Below are 26,435 nucleotides of genomic sequence, written 5' to 3' on the forward strand. Positions count from 1 at the left end.
GTCCCAAAGGCTCACAATCTAACTAAAGTACCTGAAGAAACTGTATGAAAAATAAAAATAAAAAGACAGAGGTAGAGATAGAGATAGAAATGAAATATTCCAACAAGTAATGAATAAATAATTTAAAGATAGAATTAAAATAATAATTAAAGTAAACAAAATAGAGATAAAAATAAGCATAGAGAGAAACAGAAACACACTCCAAAAAAGCATCAAGATCTTTGACTTGTAATTATTATGATAATTTAACACCAGATCTTAAATGCCTTTCCGGAATACATCATATCCTTATCCCTCTCCATACCCACCCCCATCTTCACCCCAATTCACTTCAACCACCATTCCCATTCTAGTCTTTAACTGCCGTCAACCCCAGTTCCGATGGTTATCATCTGGGTCCCGAGTTTCCTCCAAGAACAGGCGTTCAATTTCATTTGGATGGCCATTGCCCACATTTGGAGTTTAGAAATACAGCAATCTATACTAGAAGCCAAATTGCTGAGATCAGATAAAAATATCGTCTGCGTAAGTGAATATAGTCTCTGCTGATGTGAGACAAAAGTTTTTCAGAGAAGTCATATATACATTGAATAGGATTGGTGACAAAGGCGAACCCTATGGCACCCCACAGCCAGATTTCTGCAAAGAGGAAGTCTCACCCTCCAAATGTACTTCATAGGATCGTAATGGTAGAAATTTACTGAACCAATTCAGAACTACTTGGTTTAGGTCTATGTCTGATGGCATACGAATCATGATGAACAACAACAAACATGACTGACAAATCGAATTGCAGCAATACTGCACATTTCTTTTGTGTTTGTAAATTTTGAATCTTTGAGACTAGTGACAATAGGAGAGTCTCCGTACTAAAGTTTGTCAAATCCCTTTTAATAATCTGCCGCTAAACTGCGTACAGGCTAAACCACCGGAACACAGTTTAGCGACAGCATTAAAGTTTTGAGAATCTAGTCCTGAAGGAGGAGAAAGGGTTACATCTCAGTGAAGCGGAGAGTGGAGAAGAGAGGGCATGAGTGGGGGATGTGCATAAGCCAGAGAAAAATGCATTATGCACTCCCTCATTCTTCTCCTTAAATAAATCATTGAGAGTCTTGGGATTGGGATGAGACAAGCACATTTCTTTCAAACGGTGTCAGGTCAAAAGCGCGCCGGGACAAAGGCGCGCGCAGAGAATTGAGCGCATCGCGGAGGCGCGCGCCGCAGAAAATTACTGTTTTTAGGGCTCCGCGTTGTGGGGGCGTTATGGGGGGTTTGGGGGGTTGTAACCCTCCACATTTTACTGAAAACTTCACTTTTTCCCTGTTTTTAGGGAAAAAGTTAAGTTTACAGTAAAATGTGGAGGGTTACAACCCCCCACAATGCCGGTGCGATATCTATTAAGTAAACTGGGGGGGCTCCCCAACAAAAACCCCCATCAGAGCCCCTAAAAACTGTAATTTTCTTCGGCGCGCGCCTCCATCTTGTGCTCAGTTGTCAGTGCGCGCCTTTGTCTTTCGCGGGGTTGTCTATGAACCCTTTCAAACATTCTTCCAGAAATTACCCACCAGGAAAGTCGCCTTATACCTGCTGGCCCACACTAGTGACATCCAAACACAACCAAAATTAAATAAATTGGTTGAGATTTTAATGTTTTGTTATTCTCATTGTACGTCCAGAAAGTATTTACCTGGAAATTCTTTTTTTTTTTAATCTTATTTATCCATTATGAGCATACAAGCATCATCACAATTGTTATAATAGTAAAAATCCATACTTATTACAAATGCTTTACTAACGTAACAATATTACCTCAAAAAAATGTCCCCTAAAACCCTCACCTATCCAAATCCTTTAGCTTGGTTTATTATGTATCAGCATATGATTATCCGTATATAAATCTTATCTTTCCCAGTACAGATCATTGTGATGACTCTCTCCATTGAATATAAAGGTCCCAAACCTTATGATATAGATGTAAACATCCATATTTTAAACAGTTAACTTCATCATAAGACAGGCCCATTTCTTCAACACTTGAATCATGGTGGGTGGTATTTCTTCCAGTGTTATGCAATTAACAATTTGCCAGCCGTAAACAGAGTACACTTCTCCCTCCATATTCACGGGGGATGCGGGCTGAACATAGCCGTGAATACCGAAAAACCGCAAATAACTTTTTGCATGTTATTCACAGTTTTTTTGGTAAAATAGATCTGAAAAAGATAATAAACCGTGAATAACCAAACCTCCGATTTGCTCCGTACAACGCCGTAAGCAGCGATTTCCAATATGAAACGTCAGGTTCAATGCCGAAAATTAGGGGACGGAGTCAGCAGCCGAAAAATCATGAATAAGCGAAACCGCAGATAAGGAAGGAGAAGTGTACATGCAAGAGTATGTCTATCTTTTGATATATAGAGGGATTTTATTTGTAATAAACGGTATTTTGGTTGAGATGGATGTACCTCTGTTGTCACTGAAGTATAAATATGTAAAAGTTGAGTCCAAAATATTTATATTTTAGAACAAGTCCATTACAATCCCTCCAGCAATGGGAACTAACCTTATTGTAAATCACACTTATATACTATGGGCTCCTTTTACGAAGGTGCGCTACGGGTTTTACCGCATGCACTGGATTAGTACGCGCTAGCCAAAAATCTACCACCTGCTCCAAATCTACTGCCTGCATTTTAGCATGCACTATTCCGTACGTTAAGGCCCTGGCGCACCTTTGTAAAAGGAGCCCTATATAATACCACCTATATAGTATTTTATGTCTCTTTTCATTCATATTGCAAGTGTCCAAATCTAACTAGTGTAGCTGAAAATTCTGATGTTAGATTTCTGCTGTTGGTTGATAGTATAAAGCAGTGGCTCCCAACCCTGTCCTGGAGGACCACCAGGCCAGTTGGGTTTTCAGGCTAGCCCTAATGAATATGCATGAGAGAGATTGGCATATAATGGAAGTGACAGGCTTGCAAATCTGCTCCATGCATATTCATTAGGGCTAGCCTGAAAACCCGATTGGCCTGGTGGTCCTCCAGGACAGGGTTGGGAACCACTGGTATAAAGTACTTTGTGCAAAATAGTTAAAGGTTCAGTTTAGTTGATACTCTGCCTGTATATTACAACTTTAAGCAGTTCACAATATCATGATAAAATAATAAGGAAATCAGGGTGGACAGCACAAAATACAAAAGGTGGGAATAGGAACAAAAATTTGATAGGAACCCCTAAAACTATTATCTGTAATACTAGTAGAAAATGTTTTCTCTCTTAGCATTTCACCTGGTTGATCATTCAGAAACAAGCACTTGTTACCTGAGATGGCAGAACATGTTTGGCATGTAATAGTATGCAAATACAAAAGAACTAAATCCAAGTGATTAATATACAAAATATACTAAGAAAAAAATTCAACTCACTTAATGAGATCAGTGCATATCCCTGCAACCACTTTTTTTAGGGCTTTTTATCTCTTTTATTTTTAGTTTTATTTAAATTCAGGAAAAGGCCTCAGAAAAGGAGCCTACGCACAGACCAGGGAATTCTGCGTAGTTTTGTAATGCTCCAAGCTCCAGTCATAGGCCATAAAAACCTGAATCTGTTTTTAATTTTATTTAAAATATTTTCAGAAATGTAGCTCTGTTACTTTTATTATTTAACTTCTATGTTAACTTATAACCACATTATTGTCTCTACTTTCATTATTTTTACAATAGTTACTCTTCAGCAACAGTTAAGCATAATTTAGAATGCACTTCTCTCTAACTTTGAGAAAATTGATAGTTTTACTTATCTTATAATTTATTTCTTAAATAGCTGTTACTTCTCAGTAATAATCTCTCTGCCGTATCAATGCTCAATGGTTGCAGGGATATGCACTGATCTCATTAATTTTTTTGTTGGCATGTAATAGTGTAACTGCTTACAAGGAATCCGACAGTGCCACTGGGGAAAATGCTGTTCTAGGTGCTTTCTTTCAGCCTCTCCTGACTCTGAGACTTAAAGGACCCTCTCTTCCTTCCTTTCTTTTCACCCTTTTATGTCATTCCCCACTACTTAAGATTCCAAGAAAAATTAAAAGACTGGTCATTGTGTCCGAAATACTGCAGTGAACAGGGACTAATTTTAATTGTCTATGCTGTATGAGCACAGTATATCAGTTTAATCTGTGCTCTTCTGTTTTGCCAGGATTTTGATTAAAAAAAAAAAGAGAGAGGATTATTTTTAGTGGCTATTTATCTTGCTTTAATAAAACAAATGTTATAGATGGCTTTCCTCTTTTTCCTAAAAGCACTGGCATTTAAGTTTCTCAGTTTGTTGAAAGGATTTTTTTTTTTAACCTTAACAATTATGTGTTGGCATAGTTGCATATTTTCATGATACATGGTACTGTTTTCCACTACAGTGCCATGGGCGCTAGTAATTAGATTATTTAAGTAATTTCTATCTAGTTCCACCCATAAATAATTTTGTTTGAAAGTTCCTAGAGGGGCATTCCAAATTTATTGGCTGTGAAACCTATTACAGATTCCAATTTAAGGTTGCAAAGCCCAACATATTTGCACTGTTTTTATTAGTTTTGTCATGGTTCATGTTTTCCTGCTGCATATTGTCCATTTCTCAGATTACCGTATACAATACACTCAAATATAAACCTATTTGAGTATAAACCGAGATAGCAGTTTTCCCCACTAAAAAAGGGGGGGGGGGGGGAACAGTTAACTCGAATATAAATTAGATGAGAAGGTGTCTTTTCTTCTGCTCTGCATCTCCTTTCTTATTTTTGTTTTTTATCCCATCTTTGAGGCTTTGGTTGTTGCAGAGGTTCCCAGAGATCCTGGGACAGCTTTGCCTTGAAGAAGATACAGCTTCTGAGTTCAGAGCATAGTATGTTTCATCACAATATCAACATAATACATTAAAACCGGAGGGTTTATATTCAAGTATAAAGGTAACTCCAGCCCCCTTCCCCCGAGATCTCTTCACTGCTACCCTCCACTCCAATGGTACCAAGAAATGTGACTGGAGGCTACAGAGCCAAACTCTGAGCTTAAACAAGTGGTCTTGAGACTGGGAACTGGGAATGGCTGTTAGGCTCGACCATGCTGTGCGGCTATGGTGTGGAAGGACTCCAAGGACTTCTCAGACTCTCTCAGTCTGGTACTATTTGCAGCTCCAAGGCTCCTTGGCAGCATCTTTGTAAGTGGTACCTTAGATGAGAGCTCATAAGCACCCTCTGCAGCAGACCCTGTTATCCTGGTGGGCTCCAGCCTCTCAGGACTTCAATCTTCACCTTCCACTTACACCCCTGGCCTGGTGGGACAGTCAGTGAACCTTTTGAGGGGAGTCTGTCATGATCCTTCTCAGTGGGTGCTGGTCACCACAGATGTGAACTTTCTTATCTGGGGGGCTCACTGTCTAGGGTAAGTAGCATAGGGCACCTGGTCCAGCTAGAAGGCATCCTGATCCATCAACTGCTCGGAGACCAGGGTGATTCAGTTGGCTTTGCTGGAGTTTCAGCTGCTCCTGGAAGGCAAAGCAGTCATAGTAATGTTGGACAACATGACAGCTGTGGTGTACCTCAAATGACAGGGTGGGACCTGGCATGAGGTGTGACCCTGGAAGTGTTGAGCCTCTACCGCTGGTTGGAAGCTCATCTGCATACTCTTTCAGCAGTCCATATTGCAGACAAGGACAATGTGCAAGTGGACTTCCTCAGTCGATGTCTTCTGGATCCAGGAGAGTGGAATCTGGAGCAGCAGGCCTTTCAGTTCATAGTGGACTGTTGGAGGCCTCCTCAGTTCAAATTGATGGCTCCTCAAACCATTGTGAAGGTGGTACACTTCTTCAGTCACTGGAAGGACTGAGCAGCTCTGGGGATAGATGTCCTGGTTCAGCTTTGGCCAATAATGGAGATGTTCCTTTTTGGCCTCTAGTGGGCCAATTGTAGGGTGTTACTCTCATTTGGTCTTGTTGGTGGCACTAGGTTGGCCTTGCAGACATTGGTATGTATATCTCCAGTTGGTAGACACCCTCTGCCCAGGGACTGGGGGCTCCTTTGGCTGAGGCTGGTAAACATGGAGGATCTCTATCCTTTTTGGCTTACAGTGTGGCCACTGAAAGAAGGTGCTATAGTCCAGGAAAACCACCACATCCCTGACTTATGTTAGGATCTGGCGGGTTTTTGAATCCTGATGCAGGTAACTGGCCCTATCTCTTTGGAGGGCTCAGTTTCCTGACATTTTAAGGTTCCTGCAGCAGGGCCTAGAGCAAGAGCTTACCTTGAGCTTCCAGAGGACTCAAGTGGTGTTACTTTCCAGCTTTAGGGGAAGATAAGAGCACCTCTTAAGCTTTGCATAGGGAGGTGGCTCAGTTCTTGATGGGAGTGGCACACTTGGCCCTCAACTTTGTCCTTCCTTTCCTTCATGGGACCTCAGTTTGGTTCTACGGGTGTTGTCAGTGACTCCATTCAAGCTCTTATGCTAGGCTTCCATCGGATCTCACACTTAAGATGGTGTTTCTGGTAGTAATCACCTCTACTTGGAGGGTCTCAGAAATGCAGGCCTATTATGCTAGGATACACCAGGGTAAGTGGAGTGTTTTCTCAGCCTTTCATCTTGGGTGGAGGCCAAAGCTGTTTCATCTGAAGAGATTTGCAGGGCAGTGATGTGGGCTTCGCTCCATTCTTTTGCCAGGCACTACCAGTTGAATGTTCTGGCCAGGGTTTGACCTTGTCTTCCTCCTCCTATTAGGTCTGCTTCAATATGTTCTGCTGATTCAAAACAGCATAAGCTGATGCTAAGAATAGAGAAATTTATGCCTTACCTCAGTGGTCCCCAACCTTTTTGACACCAAGGACTGCTTTTATAGAAGCAAATTTTTCCAGGGACTAGTGTGTGTGTGGGGGGGGGGAGGGGGGAGTGTAGGGCAGTTTTATACACAATATACTTTACATTTCTAGCAAAAATAAAAGAAATAGACATTTCTACCTTTGTTGTTTCTGCTTTCCTCATCTTCTTGTCATTCTCTTCCTTTCATTCACTGCCTGCCTTCTCTCTGCCTCTTCCATATGGCATCTGCTTTATTTCTATGCTTCTACCAGAAACTGTCTCTCCCCCCACCCCCAATTGGTCTGGCACCAATTCCTCCCTCAGCTCCCCCCATGGGCTGACATCTCTGTCTTCTTCCCTTCCATCTCAGGTGGTTTTTAGCATCTCTCTCCTCCTTTCCTCCCTTCAGATCTGGTATCTGTCTCCTACCCCTCCCCCAATGCTCCAGTATCTCTCTCTCCTCTCCCTTTCTTTTCTGTTCTTCCTTCTCAATTTGTTTTCTACCTCTTGTCTATTTATTTTCCAGTCCTCAATTTCCCTTTCATTGTGTCTACCTACAGCTTGCCACCTCTTTCCCTCACCCCTTCCAGTATCTTACTAAATCTATCCTCTTCCCCCAATCCAGAATGTATTCTTTCTTTATCCCATCCAGTATGTGCTCACTCTCTCCTCTACACTTCCTTCCAGAGTCTGCTCCCCTCTCTATCCTCTCCCATCCAGTGTCTGTTCCCCTCTCTCTCTCCCCTCCCAGCCAGCATCTGCTCCCCTTTCTCTCCTCCCCACTTCCTTCTAGCATCTGCTCACTCTCTATCCACTTTCAGCGTCTGTTCCTCTCACACTTCCCTTCCAACTAGTGTCTGCTCCCCTTTTTTTTCTCCCCACTTTCAGCATCTGTTCCCCTTTCTCTCTCTCTCCCCTTCCAACCAGCGTCTGCTCCCCTTTCTCTTCTCCCCACTTCCTTCTAGCATCTGTTCCCTCTCTCTTCCCTTCCAACCAGCGTCTGCTTCCCTTTCTTTCCTCCCCACTTTCAGCATCTGTTCCCCTATCTCTCTCCCCTTCCAACTAGCATCTTCTCCCCTTCCCACTTTCATCCAGCGTCTGCTCCTCCCTCTCTCTCCACTTCTCTTCAGAGTCTGCTCCTCCCTCTCCACTTTCTTCAGTCTGCTCTCCTCTCTCTCCCTTTCATCGTCTGTTACCCTTCCCTCTCTCCCTCCACTTCCTTTCAGCGCCACAGAACCTCTTCCCTTTGTCGGGCCACCTTCACAGTTTTCTGTTTCTGAGGGCTCCTTTTACTAAGCTGCGATAGAGGTTTTAACACACACTAGACGCTAACGCCAGCATTGAGCTGGCGTTAGTTCTAGCCGCATAGTGTGGGTTGAGCATGCAGCTTAGTAAAAGGAGCTCTGAGTGTCCGGATGCGGCAACATTTTCACAAGTCCCGCGCGACTTCCCCAAAGGTTCCCCTCTGACACAAGCCTCCCAGGCGGAAACAGGAAGTGCGACAGAGGAGAACCTTTGGGGCAGTCACATGGGACTTGTGAGAATGTTGCCGCATCCAGACACTCAAACAGAAAACTCTGAAGAGCACCCGCAAAGTTGAGGGGAAGGGAGGGAGATGGCAAGACGAGGGGAAGAGATGCGAGTTGCCGGCAGTTCTCTCGCGACCAAGCTGCAAGACGAGGGCAGTTCTTTCGCGGCCCGGCTGTCAGACAGCTGCGGACCACTAGTGGGCTGCGGACCGGTGGTTGGGGCCCCTGCCTTACCTAATCATTTTCAGTAAGTGTCACTGTTCTGAAATCCTGTTCTTGGAAGACCTCGTCCTGGGGGTTTGGGTATGTTCCGTCTTTTCCTATTCAAAGTTAAGGATGTGACCTGGCTATTCCTTGGTATACAGAGTAGGGTGTGCCACTCTGATGTTTTGCTTGCTTGCTCTTAATTGCAGCTGCAGTGGTTGATGGGATGGGTGTGTTACCAAAAAGGAACCTTCTACTGCTTGGGCAAATGCATACTGCATTGTTCCAAAGAGCACCACACCACATAGCCAGTGATTTCACTGGTTTAATTCAGTTTTATCTAACTCCCATCTGCTAGTGGGAAAGAATAATACAGTACCTGCTGGTTCAGAACAGTGACACTGATTAAATAAAATTATCAAGTAAGACACAATTTCTCCTTTGGTGTGAAAGGGAGGGGCATACAGTAATTAAAGCCACTACCAGTCAACCTGTGAGCAACATAATATGAAATTACAAACAAAATTGTCTAATCATACACAAAGCTCATTATCACTGAAAGTGGAAGAAGGCTAATGAAGTTGATTGAAACTCTAGCCTGTGAACAACTCAACCAATACATCAAACAACACTCTTATCTCTACTCAACACAGTACGGAACTTATACTCCTCACCCTCACAACAAGCAAACCACAAGTAAAGGTTAACAGGCCATTCTACTCCAGTTCAACATCTCTGCAGCATTTGACTCCGTAGATTAGATTTAACTCATTCTTCGCAATAAAAAACTGGAACAGTCTCCCTATAGACATGAGATCGGAACCTAACTACTTGGGTTTTAGAAGAAAACGGAAAACATCTCTCTGTTTACTATCTGCCTATCTGTAAGATGATCCTTATAGACTTCCCAAAGTTAGCCAATCTCCATGTTCCATAAACTTGCCTATATTCACTGTCCAGCATGATCCCTATGATGTCACACACTCTTATTTGACCATAGATTGTCACAATGTCATTTTCTGTAAGCTTTCCTCGCCTGTATCAACTCTTGCTTTGCATATTCTCTCCTTATACTGTATTGTAACCCGCTGCTGCAACTTCTTCTGTAAGTTCCCCATGTTTGTATGAGTTCTTGTATAATTATAAATTGCCTTCAACCTTTATAGGTACAGAGCAATCAACAAATCCAATATTAGATTAGAAATTTCCAAAACTTCACAGTATGGGACCACAATGAAATGCTCAAAATACCATCTGATCTGCTCCCACCTATTGCTAAGGTATATTACTTTCCCATGGGTGAGTAAGAGCAATCTAATGCCAGCTTTGCATCCCAATATAATTTCTTTCTTGGAATTATCAGGTGATTATGTAAGGGAAGGCATCCTTAGTGGCTTTTAATGGTCTTTGAACAAGATGAGAATATGAGTACAGTGGTACCTTGGTTTATGAGCATAATTCGTTCCAGAAGCATGCTCGTAAGCCAAAATACTTGTATTCCCCATAAGAAATAATGGAAACTCGCTTTGATATGTTCCCACCCCCCGAGGCCAGCGGCGCTGCTCTATTTCCCCCCTCCCACGAGAACTGGCATTACCCCCCCCCCCCCCCCCGCGATCTGGCACCCTCCCCCTGTGATCTGGTACCCTTCCCCCCGCAATCAGGCACCCCCCCCGCGATCCGGCACCCCCCCCCCCCCGCCGTGACCTGAAGTCCCCCAGACCCACCCAAACCCGCTTCTTACTTTCAGCTCGGCACCGGCATGTCCTGTGCGTTGGTGCCGGTGCCCTCTTCTGTGCTGGGCCTTGAGCATCTGCGCATGCTCAAGGCCTGCGAGTTCATGTTTTCTCCGAGATTTCCGGAGAGAACGTGAACTCGCAGGCCTTGAGCAAGGCCCAGCACAGAAGAGGAGGCCTATCTTCGGGCACCGGCACCAACGCACAGGACATGCCGGTGCCGGTGCCAAGGCCGAGCTGAAAGTAAGAAGTGGGTTCAGGTGGGTCTGGGGGATTTCAGGTCGCGGCGGTGGGGTGCCGGATCATGGCAGGGGGGGGCCATATCGTGGGGGGAGGGTGCCAGATCGCGGGGAGGCGTTTGTAAATCGAGCCACGCTCGGTTTCCGAGGTGCCGATTTTGCGAATGTTTTGCTCGTCTTGCAAAACACTCGCAAACCGGTGCACTCGTAAACCGAGGTACCACTGTATGTGTTTATTTTTCAAAATTCACAAATTTTGTTAGTTACCCTGGAGCATTGAAAGCACTCTTTATCTAGGCATGAAATAATGCATAGCTTAGGTGTATCTTTCTTTCTTCACGATCCATGTAAATGTTTAGTAAACTATATAGGGGTTAACTATGTTTTCTTTGTTCCGGAACAATTAAGAGCTTTATTTGGATGCTAAGAGATTACTGAATCCAGTGACTTCCACTTCAACTTGGGAAGTGAAGAATAATGAATATATTGTAAAGATGTTCCTGTTGGCGGCCAAACTTAACACCTTTTTCTTCAAAGGTTTGTCTTTGTGGTGCCTTTATTTTCTCTTTGTCATCCTGTTAGATTAGTCCAGGGGTAGGCAATTCCGGTCCTCGAGAGCTGGAGCCAGGTCAGGTTTTCAGGATATCCACAATAAATATGCATGAGATAGATTTGCATCTCTAGGAGGCAGTGCATGCAAATCCATCTCATACATATTCATTGTGGATATCCTGAAAACCTGACCTGGCTCCGGCTCTCGAGGACCGGAATTGCCTACCCCTGGATTAGTCTAATGGAGCATTTCTTCTATTTTATTCATTAGATTGTTATTTTCTGACTTTGGTTTAGATGTGCTCATTTTTCTTAGAAACCTAACAGCAGATAAAGGCCTAGTGGCCCATCTAGCCTGCCTTTCCCCACCATCCATTATCTTCTCTTCTCCCTAAGAGATCCCACATGCCTGTCCCACGCTCTCTTGAATTCAGATACAGTTGTTATCTCTCCACCGGGAGACCATTCCATGCAGCTACCACCTTTTCTATAAAGTATTTTCTTACATTACTCCTGAGCCTATCATAAGAACATAAGCATCGCCTCTGCCGAGACAGACTAAAGGTCTATCATTCCCAGCAGTCCGCTCCTGCGGCGGCCCCCCAGGTCGATGACCTGTAAGTGATCTAATGCTTCAAAGCATTTTGTACTGTATAGTAACCCTCTAATTGTACCTTTCAATCTCCTTTTCCTTCAGGAACTCATCCAATCCCATTTTGAAACCCAAAATCGTACTCTGCTCTACCACCTCTTCTGGAAGCGAATTCCAGGTGTCCACCACCCTCTGAGTGAAGAAGAACTTCCTAGCATTTGTTCTGAATCTGTCTCCCTTCAATTTTTTTGAGTGCCCTCTAGTTTTTGTTGCCCCCGCCAGTCTGAAGAATCTGTCCCTCTCTACCTTCTCTATACCCATCATAATCTTATAAGTTTCTGTCATATCCCCTCTAAGTCTCCGCTTTTCCAGGAAAAAGAGCCCTAGCTTCTCCAGCCTCTCAGCATAAGGAAGGTTCTCCATGCCCTTTATCATTTTTGTTGCTCTTTTCTAGACCCTCTCGAGTGTTGCCATATCCTTTTTAAGGTACGGTGACCAGTATTGAACGCAGTACTCCAGATGCGGTCACACCATTGCCCTATACAGCGGGAGGATAACCTCCTTGGTTTTGGTAATGATACCTTTTTTGATAATGCCCAACATTCTGCTCACCTTTTTTGAGGCCGCTGCGCATTTTGCCGCTGGTTTCATTGTTTTATCCACCAAAACCCCCAAGTCCTTTTCTATGTTGCCTTCCCCCCATTATCATCCCCCCCCCATTGTGTAGTTGTACATCGGGTTTCCTTTCCCTATGTGCATGACTTTATATACATTGAAGCTCATCTGCCATTTATTTGCCCATTCCCTCAGTTTGTTCAGGTCCCTTTGAAGTTCTTTACATTCCTCAACAGATCTAACCGTATCGGAGGGTTTTGTGTCATCTGCAAATTTTATAACTTTGCACTTCATCCCTGTTTCCAGGTCATTAATAAATATATTGAACAACAGTGGTCCCAGCACTGACCCTTGCGGGACGCCACTTGTGACTCCTTTCCATTCAGAATAGTGTCCCTTTACTCCTACCCTCTGTTTCCTGTCCGCCAGCCAGTTTCTGATCCATCTGTGTATGTCCCTTTCCACCCCGTGGTTCCACAGCTTCCTTAGTAGGCGCTCGTGAGGTACCTTGTCGAAGGCTTTCTGGAAATCCATGTATACTATGTCTATGGGGTCACCTTTGTCCAATTGTTCGCTTCTCCCCTCAAAGAAGTGCAGTAGGTTTGTTTGGCATGATCTTCCATTAAAGAAACCATGCTGGCTTGCTCTCATCAGCTTATTTCTTTCTATATGCTCATTGATACTGTCCTTGATTAATGATTCGGCCATCTTCCCCGGAACTGAGGTTAAGCTGACCGGTCTATAATTCCCTAGGTCGCCTATGGATCCTTTCTTGAAGATAGGTGTAATATTCGCTATCCTCCAGTCTTCCGGGATTACCCCTGTTTTCAAGGATAGGTTGCAAATCTGCTGTAGTAACTCCGCTATTTCGTCTCTAAGCTCCTTTAGTATTCTCGGGTGGATTCCGTCTGGGCCCGGAGATTTGTCAGTTTTTAGTCTATCTATCTGTTTGAGTACGTCTTCAAGGCTTACCTCCATGCACGATAATTTTTTCTCATGATCCCCCTTGAAGAATTTTTCCGGTTCCGGCACGTTGGATGTGTCCTCTTTTGTGAAGACCGATGAGAAGAACGTATTTAGTCTGTCCGCCACCTCCTTTTCCTCCAATAACACTCCCTTCCTGTCTCCCTCATCCAGGGGTCCCACCTCCTCCCTCGCCGGTTGTTTTCCTTTCACATATCGAAAGAATGGTTTAAAATTCCGCGCCTCCTTGGCAAGTCTCTCTTCATACTCTTTCTTTGCTGTTCTGACCATGCGGTGACATTCTTTTTGATGCTTCCTGTGCTCTTTCCAATTTTTCTCATTTTTATCCTTTTTCCACGTCCTGAAAGATTTTTTTCTTGTTTCCTATCACCTTCTTAACCTCATTGGTTAACCATGCTGGGTCTTTTGCTCGATTCTTTCTGCACCCTTTTCTAAGTCTGGGTATATACTGGTTTTGCGCTTCGTTTACCGTGTCCTTGAATAAGGTCCAGGCTTGCTCCACCGTCTGTGCCTTTCTGGAACTGTCCCTGAGTTTTCTCTTTACCATTTGTCTCATGGCATCATAGTTCCCTTTCCTGAAATTGAACGTTGTTGCAATAGTTCTTCTCCCCTTTAGCATACCTATTTCCACTTTGAATTGGATCATGTTGTGATCACTGTTTCCTAATGGTCCCACTACTTCCACTTCTTGGGCAGGTCCTCTCAGCCCGTTGAGGATTAGATCCAGAATAGCTGTCCCTCTCGTTGGTTCCATGATGAGCTGTTCTAAGTAGCAGTCCCTTACAGCCTCCAGGAACTCCGATTCCTTTGAACACTTTGAAACTCCATGGCTCCAGTCTATCCCAGGATAGTTGAAATCTCCCATAACTATGGTGTTTGCGTTTTTACATTCTCGCCTCAACTCAGCTCTCAGTTCTTCATCCTTTGCTTCTGTTTGCCCAGGTGGGCGGTAATACAGTCCCAACTTTATCATGGTTCCCTTTCTTCCTGGTATTTTAACCCATATTGATTCCAGTTGGTCATTTGTCATTGCTGCGTCCACTCCGGTTGATTGAATGCCGTCCCTTACGTAAAGTGCTACTCCTCCTCCTTTCTGATTTGTCCTGTCTCTTCGGTAGAGCTTGTACCCAGGCAGTACTGTGTCCCATTTGTTTTCCTCGTTCCACCATGTTTCCGTGATTGCTATGATGTCTAGGTTCTCATCTTTGGCCATGATTTCTAGTTCCCCCATTTTGTTCTTCAGGCTTCTTGCGTTAGTGTACATGCAATTTAAGTCTCGATATTTTTGTTTTCTTGTTTTTTTTCTCTTGAGATTCATTATTTTTTCCATTCCCTTCTGCAGACTTTTGTTTATTGTCTCTCCTCTCCTGTTTATTGTCTTTCCTGTCTTCCCCTTATGGTACTTGGTACGTTTCCTCTTTATGTTCATTCCCTTCCTCTTGTTCCTTTTTGTCTTCCCCATGTAGTAGACTCCTCCTATCCCCTTCTTGATTCGTCTGGTTCCGTTGGTTTTTCGTTGCCTGTTTGGTGTTTTTGGTGTCTTCCCAGCACTTCCCCCACTCAGTATCCTTTCGGGATACTGTCTTCCGAATCATCAGCACATGATCGACTGTGGGCTTTCCCCTACCTCTCAGTTTAAAGCCAGCTCTATTCCTCTCCTGACGTTATTTGCTAGTAGTCTGGTTCCCGCCGTGCTCAGGTGTAGTCATCTCTCCTGAAGAGCTTGTTCTTGCCCCAGAACGTTTTCCAGTTCCTCACGAAGTGAAAACCCTCTTCTTCACACCATCTTCTCATCCACGCATTTATTGATTGTAGTTCCGTCTGCCTCTTCACATCAGCCCTTGGTACTGGTAGGATCTCCGAGAACGCTATCCTCTGAGTCCTCATCTTCAGCTTCCTTTCCAAAATCTTGAACTGTTCGGTGAGTTCCTTCCTGCTGTAGTCTCTCCTGGCGACATCATTTGTCACGACGTGGACTATCACTGCCATCTCTTCCGTCTCTGCTCCTTCCAGGATCCTTTCAATTCTGTCGGTGATGTCCTTGGTTCTTGCTCCTGGGAGACAAGTCACCAGCCGATCCTATCATCTCTTAACTTCATCCTATGCCTGCTCCTTCCAGAATTTTCCTCCATTTGAAAAGGACTCACCTCCTGTACATTTAACACCATGGAGATATTTAAAAGTTTCTATCATATCCCCTCTCTCCTATCTTTTCTCTAGAGCAGGGGTGTCCAACCTGCGGCACGAGGGCGACATGAGGCCCAGTGAAGTATTTTGTGTGGCCCCGGTTGAGGGCGATGCAGTGTTTTCCTCGGCTGCCCCTGAGTGTTTACCATCTTGCCGGCTCCCTCTTCTGTCTTGCTGCAGCGTTTGCGCGGCCCCAGAAACATTTTTTTGGACAATGCGGCCCAGGGAAGCCAAAAGGTTTGACACCCCTGCTCTAGAGTATTAAGTTCTCTATGTCTGTCCCCATACAATTTATGATAAAGGCCACTAACCAACTTTGTAGCAGCCCTCTGGACCAACTCTATTATTCTATTTATACCTTTTTGAAGGTACAGTCTCCAAAACTGCACACAGCATTCCAAATGGGGCCTCACCAAGGACTTATACAGCAGCATTATCATCTCCCTTTTCCTTTTGGCCATTCCTCTCTTTATGCACCCAAGAGTCTTCCTAGCTTTGACCTTCACTTTTTCTACCTGTTTTGCCACCTTGAGATCATAAAACACAATCACTCTAAGTCCCGCTCTTCTGTGCACAAAAGTTCCTTGCCTCCTTTCTCCTGGATTTTGCATGACCCTACATTTTTTTTAGCATTAAATCTTAGTTGCCAGTTATTTGACCATTCTTCAAGCTTCACCAGATCCCCCTCCTCATGTTATCCACACCCTCCGGGTTGTCTATTCTTTTACAGAGCTTGGTATCATCTGCAAAAAGGCAAACTTTGCCAAACAGTCCTTCCGTAATATCACTCACAAAGTTGTTAAATAGAGCCGGCCCAAGGACATATCCATGTGGCACTCCACTATTAACAACCTTTTCCTCTGAGCAAACTCCATTTACCACTACCCTTTGTCTCCTTCTACTTAACCAGCTTCTAATCCAGTTTGTCATTTTAGGTTCCATAATGCATGCATTCAGTTTATTTATTAATCTCCTATATGGCACCAAGTCAAAAGCTTTGCTATAGTCCAAGTACACTACATCTAGCGCCCCTACCATATCCAACTTTTTGGTCACCCAATCAAAGAAATCAATCAGATTCGTCTGACAAGACCTGCCTCTTGTAAAACCATGCTGCCTTGGGTCCTGCAGTCCATTCGATTCTAGAAATCTCACTATCCTTCGCTTAAGAAGAGTTTCCATTAGTTTACTTAACCTGTAATTCCCAACCTCCTCTTTACTTCCACTCTTGTACAGAGGGACTACATCTGCCCTTCTCCAGTCTTCTGGGACTACATCAGTCTCTAAGGAAGCATTGAAACAATGAAACAATGGGACTGCCAGAACCTCTGAGTTCCTTGAGTACCCTGGGATGTATCCCATCAGGCCCCATTGCCTTGTCTAGGCAGTGTTTGGTTTAAGAATGCCCAACTTGCATCAAACTCGTACTTACAAACCGGGGTCCTGCCTCCCCCTTCCTGTGTCAACGCGACCCTCCTCCTCCTTTCCCTATCCCAATGTGCTCCTCGTCATCTTTCCGTCTGTTCTGCATCCCAAATTCATGCTTCCCGCAGGTGTTTACCTCTTCTGGCCGGTTCCCTCCTTCCATCGCAGTTCTCTTTGCAAAGCCGCAGCTCACGGCTGACGTGGCAGCCCCTTTGTGCCTCCCGTGGGTGTTTACCTCCTCTGGCCAGCTCTCTCCTCCCACGCCAAAGGGAAGGTTTCCAGGTCAGCCGTGAGCCGCGTGCAGGAACCAGCGGCCGCGGCTTCATGAAGAGAAGTGCCACTGGGAGGAGAGAACTAGCCAGAGGAGGTAAACACCTGCACGAAGGGTCAGGCTGCCTGTATTTTTAATTTAGCTAGCTCCTCACAAACAGTCTTCTGAGAATCTTTCCAGATCTACTATACTTCTGTTCCCATTTGCGGTTGTTTTCTGCAGTCCTACCCCCAGTCTTTCATCTGTGAACACAGAAAAGAAATTATTGTTAAGCAGTTCAGCCTTATCCTTATCGGTTTCTGCATATTTGTCCCCTTCACCTTTAAACCTCACTATGCCATTTTGACAGTTCTTTCTATCACTTACATATCTAAAAAATGTTATGTCCCCAGTTTGACCATATCAGCTATCTTTTCTTCTATTTGCATCTTTGCTTTTTTGACAGCTTTTCTTATTTCTAGTAGCTTTTCCCCACATATTTTTCTGTCTTCCTCTTTCTGCGACATCTTGTAATGTATGAAGGCTACCCTTTTTTCTCTCACCTTTTCAGCTACTGCATTTGAGAACCAAAGCAACTTTCTTTTCCTTTTACCTTTATGTACCTTCTTAACTTAAAAGTTTGCCACCTTCAGAATAGCTCCTTTCAGTTTTGCCCACTGCTCTTCTACTTTGTTCAGCTGTTCCCATTCAACTAACTCCTCCTTGAGATATTCCTCCATCTTCACAAAGTTAGTTCTTTTGAAGTTTAAAACCTTCAAATCTGGGTAGGCCCTCTCATCCCTCATTTTAATATTGAAACTCACCATTCTGTGATCACAAGATGCCAAATGATCACCCACCGTAACCTCAAGTCCAGGTAAGATCTATTCCGCATAGGTTCCGTTACTAATTGCCAGAACAATTCTTCCTGTAACAAATCCAAACTCTCTCTCTGCTTCTAGATGATCCTGCAGCAAGGACAGTCCAATCGATGTCAGGCATTTTAAAATCACCTGTCGGTAGTACTTTTCCTTTTATAGCTATCTTTGATTAAATCCTCCTCTATTTCTTCTGACTGAAGGAAGCCTATATATTACACCAATGTAAATGCCTTTTCCATTCCCTCTTTCCATGTTAACCAACAGTGATTCTACTTTAACCCCTATTTCTTGCAATTCTGTCACTTTAATATTATCCTTAACATATAATGCCACTTCTCCACCCTTTTTACCTACTCTATCCTGAATATGAATGAGAGAGCAACTTAAATACCAACTTACTTCTCTCCCCCAACAGCCCCTGTTAGAAACTATTACACTCACTCACTCTCCCTACCCCCTTAGTCTAATGCCCCCACTCCACTTTCCCAGTAGAAGATGGAACAGGATAGACTCAGAAATCACCATTGACTTACTCTAGATTCCTAAAAGACAGCCGCTGATCACGTGTCAATCACACAACAGTGCCATTTGTGGAATTTCAGCTACCTCAAACATAGGTGCCAGAAATGTAGGCCTCAAAAACCCTGGTCTACATTTCTGGTACCTATGTTTGAAGTGATTCGCATCTATGGTGATGCCTAAGGTCGTTTCTGGCATTAGCCACGCCTACTTCAACCTTAGATGCTGCCATAAATGTTTTTTGTTTAAATGATTTTAAGGGGAGTTTTTAATAGTTTTGCTGCTTAACTTAGGCGCTGGTAGGGCGCCGTTTATAGAATATGGGCCATTGTGGCTAAAATCTAGACACAGAAAACAGGTGGAAAAAATCACGAAAATAAAGCAGTATGGAAAAAGTCTTTAATAACGTTTAGTTCAGTTGCTGATTTAAAAGTTACGTACCTGACATGGCCATGTTTCAGCTTGTGCCTGCTTCGGGGGCGTATAATGTTTCCTTAATAGGGTGTTTCAAATTTAATAGTCAAGCAACAAACTGCTTAAAACAAATGCTATGTGAGCCTCATGGGAATGCTCATTTGCTCAATAGATTCTTTGAACTGCAGAAATGAGTTTATTAGATCTCATTGTTGGATGTGTGAAATCTTGACAATTAAATTTGAGACCTGGACGAAAGCTGAAGCGTTGCACACGGAGGATAGCATTCTCGGAGATCCTGCCTGTACCGAGAGCAGATGCAAAGAGGCAGGCAGACCTCCAGGCTGTGAATGCATGGTTGAGGAGATGGTGCCAGGAGGAGGGCTTCCACTTTGTGAGGAACTGGACGTCCTTCTGGGGAAAGAGCAAGCTCTACCGGCGGGACGGCCTGCACCTGAGCACAGCGGGAACTAGACTACTGGCAGCCAATGTGAGGAAGGAGATCGAGAGGGCTTTAAACTGAGGAGAGGGGGAAAGCCGACAGCTGATCTGATGTTGACGCTTCGGACAACAGTATCCAGAACAGATGCTGAACGGGCTGACTGCAGGGAGGAAGCAGACAGCGAGGGAAACATCAGGTAAAGGGAGCTTGCTGGGAGAAGACTAAGGGGCATGGAGACACAGGGGGACTGGGTGGCACGAGGGCGAAAGCTGAGGGCAATATAGAGGTACCACAAGGCGAGGGGGATCAAACAGAGGCTCAAGGGATGATAGCCCAGGAGGGGGCCGGTAGGACTAGAAAACCCAGAGGAAAAGCGGGGAAGTGGGGTGGCAGGAATGTGGGGAAGCTGAAAGCTAAGAGGGTAAAGGCTGAGGGCAAAGCAGAAGCACAGGGAACGGGAGAACTGCCCGAAATCCAAGGGCAGGCGGCCCAGGTAAATGCAGAGGTGGAGGAAAAATTACGGGACCTACGGGACCTGCGGTGCTTATACGCAAATGCAAGAAGCCTCATGGCCAAGATGGGTGAACTAGAAGTCGTGGCCAAGGGGGAGGACCTAGATATAATTGGAATTGCAGAAACCTGGTGGACAGAGGAAAATCAATGGGATGTGGCGCTGCCGGGGTACAAGCTCTACAGGAGGGACAGGATCCACAAGAAGGGGAGAGGCATAGCACTATATATAAAGGACTCTATCCACTCGGTTGGGATGGATATGGCAACGAAGGCAGAGGGGCTGGAATCGCTATGGGACAAATTGCCGGGAAACAAGGGTGCAGGCATAAAACTGGGGCTGTACTATCGCCCACCTGGCACGCCAGAAGGAGTCGGACACGACTTGGAAGTGGAATTGAGACAGGAATGCAGGACTGGAAGTGTAACAGTGATGGGGGACTTCAACTACCCGGGAATAGACTGGAGTACGGGTCACTCCAACTGCACTAGGGAAACAGGATTTGTAGAAGCTGTGAGGGACTGCTTCATGGAGCAACTAGTCAAAGAATCGACGCGAGGGGGTGCTACTCTTGACCTCATCCTAAACGGATTAGGGGGGCCTGCAAGAGGGGTAGAAGTGGGAGGACCACTAGGCAACAGTGATCACAACGCAATCAGATTCACATTAGAAAGGGGGACACCCATATTAAGGAGGACCACAACAACTGCGCTCAACTTCAAGAAAGGGAACTATGTTGCTATGAGGGAAATGGTGGGGAGGAAGCACAGAAACATCTTTAGGATGGAGACTGTGGGAAGCGCCTGGACCCTATTCAGGGACACCCTGCAGGAAGCACAAAGAATGTACGTCCCCAGTTTCAGGAAAGGCTGCAAGAACAAGCGATCAAAGGACCTGGTTTGGATGTCAACTGAAGTAAAGAGGGCAATAAATGACAAAAAAGTATCCTTCCGGAGATGGAAAAAGGACCCAACGGAGGAAAATCACCAGGCGCACAGGAAATGCCAAAAGGAATGCCACCAAGAGGTTAGAAAAGCGAAAGGGGAATACGAAGAGGGGCTGGCCAGGGAGGCGAAAAACTTCAAGGCATTCTTCAGTTACGTAAAGGGGAAGCGACCAGCGAGAGAGGAGGTGGGGCCGTTGGACGATGGGGATAGGAAGGGAGTGATTAAGGAGGATAAAGAGGTAGCTGAGAGGTTGAACACGTTCTTCTCGTCGGTTTTCACGAGCGAAGACACATCTAATATACCGGACTCAGAGGAGCTCATGAGTGGGGAACAGGCCGAAAAATTGGAGCACATAGAGGTAAGTAAGGAGGATGTCCTCAAACAGATAGACAGGTTAAAATGCGGTAAATCACCGGGCCCGGATGGGATCCACCCAAGGGTTCTGAAGGAACTAAGACAAGAAATAGCGGGCACAATCCAGCATGTTTGCAACCTATCCTTGAAAACTGGTGAGGTACCAGAGGACTGGAAATTGGCGAATGTCACACCTATCTTCAAGAAGGGATCGAGGGGTGACCCCGGGAACTACAGGCCGGTAAGCCTGACTTCAATTATAGGGAAGATGGTGGAAGCTATGATCAAGGACGGCATTTGCGAGCACATCGAGAGGAATGGCCTACTGAGAACAAGCCAGCACGGATTCTGTAAGGGAAGGTCGTGCCTAACGAACCTTCTGTACTTCTTTGAGGGAATAAGCAGTCGGGTGGACAATGGGGAACCCATAGACATCATTTACCTCGATTTTCAAAAGGCTTTCGACAAGGTGCCACATGAAAGGCTGCTTAGGAAGCTGTGGAACCACGGGGTGGGAGGGGATGTGCACAGATGGATCAAGCACTGGTTGTTGGGTAGACTGCAGAGGGTCAGAGTGAAGGGCCAATATTCTGACTGGCGGGGAGTCACGAGCGGTGTGCCACAGGGATCGGTGCTGGGGCCGTTACTCTTCAACATATTTATCAATGACCTGGAAAAGGAGGCAAAGTGCGAGGTTATAAAATTTGCAGATGATACCAAACTGTGCGGTAGAGTTAGGTCCAGGGAGGAGTGTGAGGACCTGCAAAGAGACCTGGACAAGCTGGAAGACTGGGCAAACAAATGGCAAATGCGCTTTAACGTGGAAAAATGCAAGGTCATGCATATAGGGAAAAAGAACCCGTTGTTCAACTACAAATTGGGGGGGGCATTGTTGGGAGACAGCAGACTTGAGAGAGACTTGGGTGTGCTGGTGGATGCATCACTGAAGCCATCTGCACAGTGCGCAGCAGCCTCGAAAAAAGCCAACAGGATGCTGGGCATCATAAAGAGGGTCATAACAACCAGGATGCGGGAAGTCATCATGCCATTGTATCGAGCGATGGTGCGTCCACATCTGGAATACTGCGTTCAGTATTGGTCGCCACACCTCAAGCAGGACATGGTGGTACTTGAGAGAGTCCAAAGGAGAGCAACGAAAATGGTAAAAGGGCTGGAACACTGCCCATACGCCGAGAGGTTGGATAGGCTGGGGCTCTTCTCTCTGGAAAAAAGGAGGCTCAGGGGAGATATGATAGAGACCTTCAAGATCATGAGGGGCATAGAGAGGGTGAATAGGGACAGATTCTTCAGACTGAAGGGGACAACAAGTACGAGGGGGCATTCGGAGAAACTGAAGGGAGATAGGTTCAAAACAAATGCAAGGAAGTTTTTTTTCACCCAAAGGGTCGTGGACACTTGGAATGCGCTACCGGAGGAAGTGATCAGGCAGAGTACGGTACAGGGATTCAAACAGGGATTGGACGGATTCCTGAGGGATAAAGGGATCGTGGGATACTGAGAGAGGTGCTGGGATGTAATACAGGTATAGAAAGCTAACCAGGTAATAAGTATAGAAACCCAACAGGTCGTGCATGTGCAAGACCGGAGGGTTAGGACTACGATGGGAAGATAGGACTTCAATGAGAAACCAAGGTGGCAAGGGAGCCCCTTCTGGTGATTCAGACAGGTCGTGACCTGTTTGGGCCGCCGCGGGAGCGGACTGCCGGGCAGGATGGACCTATGGTCTGACCCGGTGGAGGCACTGCTTATGTTCTTATGTTCTTAGACCCCTATTAAGGTAACATCATATATCCCTGAAGCAAGCGTAAGCCAAAATATGGCCACATTGGGCAGATGACTTTTTTGTACCATTTTTTTTTTCTTAATTTTTTTTCTAACTCTGTCTTCTGACTGTGGACACAGGCATTTACACCAGCTATAGGGCTGATGCACCTTAACTGTTAAGTGCTTTCTCTGCCACTAACCACTTACATTTTTTTTTACAGAACAGGCTTGAAATAGGTGCCTGCTTATCCTCTTCTTCTAGGTGATCTGTTATAGAATTACCCCTACTGCTCATGTATTACAGTAGAAATTGATCACTTCAACAATCTACACTTATTTCATGAGCAATACCTTTTTGTAAATTGCCACACATTTGCTTGTCTCATAAAAAGTGACGTGCCGTCTCATTTCAAGAATATTAATTTCAGAAAATGTATTTTCCTTTATTCCAAAAGAGACAAAGGATGACTATATTTTGGATTCTATTTTTTACAATTGTTGCATCATTATGATGGAATAGATTCTTTCGAAACAATGCTGGCATTAATTGCAAGAAATTTTAAATGATTAATGTGAATAATTAAAAATACATGTTTGATGTCTGTCTCTTAATATGTATGTAAAATGATATCTCCTGTGAGATTATGTGAGAAGTTGTGATTTGTCTACTTGCCTGCAGCTACTGGGCTTTTTTAAAAAGCCAGACAAAATAAACCTGCAGAATTGACGTCAGCTTTAAAGAAAAAGAATCCTGAAAACTGTAGCTGCACTTACCTCCAGGAAATATTTGGAGAATATCTGAGCTGCCTCAAAAGACCAAATTCTATTAAGGGTGCTGAAAAATCACCGAAAAAATAAGCGTCAAGTGCTATTTTATAAGCGGCACACCGATTTGGGTGCTTTTTATAGAATAGCTCTTAGTGCTGGGGTCAATACCCAACTTTTAGGTGCAAAGATTTACACCAACTGAAACCTGATGTAAATTCTTGCACCTAATGCAATGCAAATTCTTGGAACTCCTATAACACTCTCTTGCCCTCCCATGGACATGTCCCTTTTCAGATCCACATGTAAGAATTTGCATGCACATCTTTATAGAATAGCACCTAGCAAGATGCACTTGTAATTCTAATTAGTGCCAATAATCGATATTAGCGCCCAATTAGCGCTATTTGATTCATTATTCATTAAAATTGCATACAGAAATTGGGCATGCACTCAAATTTCCGCATGCAATTTTGAGTGCCATATATGGAATCCAGGGGAAAGTGCTGTGAAAAAACTGCACTCCCAGATATTTTCTTAGCTTACTCCTGAGCCTATCTACTACAAGTCTACTACTATGTATTATTTCTATAGCATTACCAGATGCATGCAGCGCTGTACATTAAACATGCAAGAGACTGTCCCTGCTTGAAAGAGTTTACAATCTAACTATGACACACACACAGGACACAGATTGGATCAATATATACTATTTATGAAGGAGGATACAAAGGGATGAAGAGGTAGAGTAGGGACTGCAGAGGGAATGAGAAACAGATATAGGGCTCCTTTTACTAAGGTGCGCTAGGGCTTTAATGCGCGGAATAGCGCGTGCTACATTGCCACGCACGCTAGACCTTAATGCCTGCATTGAGCTGGCATTAGTTTTAGAAGCGTAGCGTGCGGTAATTTCCTGCGTGCGCTAAAAATGCTAGCGCACCTTAGTAAAAGGAGCCCATAGTGTATTAGAAGTTAGAAGTGATTAGGACCTAAACGCAAAAAGTGGGCTTTGAGTCTGGATTTGAATACCGCCAGAGATGGAGTCTGGCGTACTGATTCAGGCAGGTTATTCCAGGCATACGGCATAGCAAGGTAAAAGGGGCAGAGTCTGAAGTTGGCAGTAGAGGAGAAGGGGCACAGATAAGAGAGATTTACTCAAAGAATGAAGTTCCCGGGGCGGGGTGTAGGGAGAGATAGAGATACTGAGGAGTCGCAGAGTGAGTACGCTTGTAGGTCAGTAAGTGGAGTTTGAACTGAATGTGGAAGCAGACAGGGAGCCAATGAAACGACTTGAGGAGAGGTGTAACATTAGCATAACAATACTGATGGACTACGAGGCGCGCAGCAGAATTCTGAAGAGATTGAAGGGGGGAGAGATGGCTTATCGGCAGACCTACGAGAAGCATGTTGCAGTAATCCAGGCGAGAGGTGACAAGAGCCTGGATAATAGTCTTGACAGCATGCTCAGAAAGGAAAGTCTGAATTTTAGTGATATTCATCCTATGCCCTCTCATTCTAGAGTTTCCTTTCAAATGAAAGAGACTCGCCTCATGTGCATTTATGCCATCTAGGTAATTAAATGTCTGTCATGATCAAAATGTCTCTATCATATCTCCCTTTTCTCACATTTCCTCCAAAGTTAAATCTTCAAGTCTGACTCCATATACTATATGATGAAGACCACCAACCATTTTAGTAGCCTTCCGCTGGACTGACTCTATCCTTTTTATATCTTTGTTCAAAGAAGAGTGACCAAGATGATAAAGAGGATGGAACTCCTCTCATATCAGGAAAGACTAAAAAAGTTAGGGCTCTTCAGCTTGGAAAAGAGATGGCTGAGGGGAGATATGATTGAAGTCTACAGAATCCTGAGTGGAGTAGAATGGGTACAAGTGGATTGATTTTTCACTCCATCAAAAATTACAAAGACTAGGGGACACTCGATGAAGTTACAGGGAAATACTTTTAAAACTAATAGGAGGTTGTGGTATGAGTGGATAGTGTAGCTGTTTTTAAGAAGGGTTTGGACAATTTCCTGGAGGAAAAGTCCATAGTCTGTTATTGAGAAAGATATGAGGCAAGCCATTGCCCTGGATCGATAGCATGCAATGTTGCTACTCTTTGGGTTTTGACCAGGTACTAGTGACCTGGATTGGCTACTGTGAGAACTAGCTATTGGGCTTGATGGATCTTTGGTCTGACCCAGTAAGGCTAGTCTTATGTTCTTATGAAGGTGCGGTTTCCAGAATTGTACATAATATGTATTTTTTTTAATTACGTCTCATCAGAGTCTTACACAGGGATATCAATACCTCCTTTTTACTAGGGGCCATACCTCTCCCTATGCACTCTAGCGTTCTTCTAGCTATCACCATCATTTTTTCAACCTGTTTGGCCACCTTAAGATCATCACATACTATCATACACAAGTCCTGTTTCTATTTCATATACAAAAGTTCTTCACCTCCTAAACTGTACTGTTCTCTCAGGTTTTTGCAGCCCAAATACACGACCTTGCATTTCTTAGCATTAAATCTTAGCTGCCAAATTTCAGACCATTCTTCAAGTTTCACTAGGTCCTTCTTCATGCTATTCACATCATCAGGGGTCTCTACTCTTGCAGATATTGGTATCATCTGCCAAGAGGTAAATCTTACCTGACAGC

General features: G+C 44.4%; 1 long non-coding RNA gene across 1 annotated transcript in view; it reads left to right on the plus strand.

The window, feature by feature from the left end:
* The first annotated feature begins 8,375 nt into the window (after nt 1-8,375).
* LOC117345748 overlaps nt 8,376-26,435 on the plus strand; it is a 77,546-nt gene continuing 59,486 nt past the window's right edge. Inside the window, exon 1 of the long non-coding RNA XR_004536500.1 lies at nt 8,376-8,615. This is a non-coding gene — a long non-coding RNA (uncharacterized LOC117345748). The remainder of the gene's footprint in view (nt 8,616-26,435) is intronic.

Source organism: Geotrypetes seraphini, chromosome 11, assembly GCF_902459505.1.
Source record: "Geotrypetes seraphini chromosome 11, aGeoSer1.1, whole genome shotgun sequence".
Lineage (NCBI taxonomy): Eukaryota > Metazoa > Chordata > Amphibia > Gymnophiona > Dermophiidae > Geotrypetes > Geotrypetes seraphini.